Genomic DNA, 2,074 nt, shown 5'->3' on the forward strand with positions numbered 1-2,074 from the left:
GTCAGTGAGGGGCATCATGTCTCATAGTGGGGCTGGCCATGTGGTCCCCTCTGTGGACTGACTGCTCTAATTGGGATCATTGTCCTCAAGGCCTGGTGGGCCAGGATGTGCTCCACTCTCTCCTACTCCCACTTCATTTTCTCCCATGTGTTCTGATCCGATTTGTCCCTCTCCAGGAGCTGCAGATTCAACACCGTCCTTTGAAATAAATTATTCTGGCGGGAGGGGCAGGTGTCCCCTTAGTATTTGAGACTGGAGTCAGCCCCCGAGACCTCTCCACTGGTTCCCAACTCCACGCCGGCATGTTGCTTTCACACCTTGGGGCACTGGTCCCTCTTTCCCTGTGGAGATATCAACAATACCCTCCTCTTGGGTGGGTTAACGCCCCATGCACATGCTACCCATTTCTTCCTTATTTTCATCATTTTTTTTCCTTTCCCCACTTTCTCCCCAGTTGTCTACCATGTGCATCCCTGCATTATATCAGGTCCCTGCCATACTTCCCTGTCCTTACCCCAAGAATGTTTGTATACAGTAGCTTTTCCCCTATGACCCTCCACCAAGTACTCCCTCAATGCAAGAAAACTTTCTTCTTTGTCTCCTCAAGTTGCTATTCAAAAATTTCTGTTGAGTGCTCTTAACTTCATCATTTCTTCCATATGCCTTAGCTACTCTATGATGAAGAGCAAGTGTTAGAGTCTCTTTTGATATATACTTTGATCTTCTGTCATTAGTGTTTGATGCATCAAATATGTTCTTGAGATGTTCTCTAAATCAGAGGAGGAAATACTCGGGGTCATATTTTGGCTCACTTGGACTTGCTTTAATTTTGAATTCAACTTGAATTTACCTATGAACAATTGATGAACTGTTTCATAAGCAGTGCATGGCCAGATTTTTTCTTCCCACAGGTGTAATCAATTTTTTTAATGTATATTCCATCTGGAGACATCCCCATGTATATTTTCCTTTTCTGTTGTTGAGGGGGAAAAGGCATTTGGCATGAAAAAGTTTCAATAATTGCAAAATTGTATCATGTGATCTCCAGCATAATATCTATCACCAAGACCATATTTTCCAACTAGTGATCCACCTACTTTGTTTCCAACTTATGCATTCCAATTGCCAATAATTACCCAAGCATTTTGAGTGCATATTTGATCAATTTCAGGCTGAAGACATTTGTAGAATTCTTCATTCTAGGCATCATTAGGTATAGTGGTCAGTGCATAAATTTGAGTAATAGTTTTATTGATTGGATTTCCTAGTGTGTGTGTGTGAACATTATCATATTATAGACCGCATTATGCATCAACACATATTGTAAAATGTCTTTTGGGGGCATAGGGAAAAAGCCACTGTCTACATACATTCCCGGGTTGAGGTCCAGGTAGTATGGCAGGGGCCAGACCCAAATCCAGGAATACATATGGTAGCCAACTAAAATGAAGGGGAAAAGAAATGAAAAAAACAAACAAACATGGGTAGCAGGGTAACAGGGCACTAAACCACCCAAGGGGAGGGCGTTGTTTATATCTCCACAGGAGAGGGAGAGCGAGACCAGACTTCAACTTGCTGCAACAAGACTTGAATGCAACATACCGGCATGAAGCAGGGAACCAATAGAGAGGTCTAAGGGGCCGGCCCCAACCCCAACTACGTGGATAACCACCCTTCCCCCAGAAGAATTCACTTAAGAGGACAGCACTGAAGTTACCATTCAGGGAGAGGGCCACTTCTGTCAAGAACACACAGGAGCAAATGAAGAGGGAAGGAGAAAGGAACACATTCTGGCCCACCAAGCCCCGAGGGTGAGATTCAGTGCAGAGTAGCCAATGCACAGAGATGACCGGAGGGCCAGCTCCACCACAAGACACAAGTTCCTCACTGACCCATAGTGCTTTGAGGGATCACACTGGAAGCACAGTTCGGGAATTCTGACCGATCTGACCCTACCCCTCCAGGGCGAAACGCTAAGGGTGTGCATGCAATGGAGCAGCAAGGGGAGCAAACCAATGAAGTCACCAGGGAATAATAAAAATAGACTTTGGGCACAGGGTGTGGCACCCCATCA

Source organism: Echinops telfairi, unplaced genomic scaffold (assembly GCF_000313985.2).
Source record: "Echinops telfairi isolate 266 unplaced genomic scaffold, ASM31398v2 ScPeMD7_68;HRSCAF=287, whole genome shotgun sequence".
NCBI lineage: Eukaryota > Metazoa > Chordata > Mammalia > Afrosoricida > Tenrecidae > Echinops > Echinops telfairi.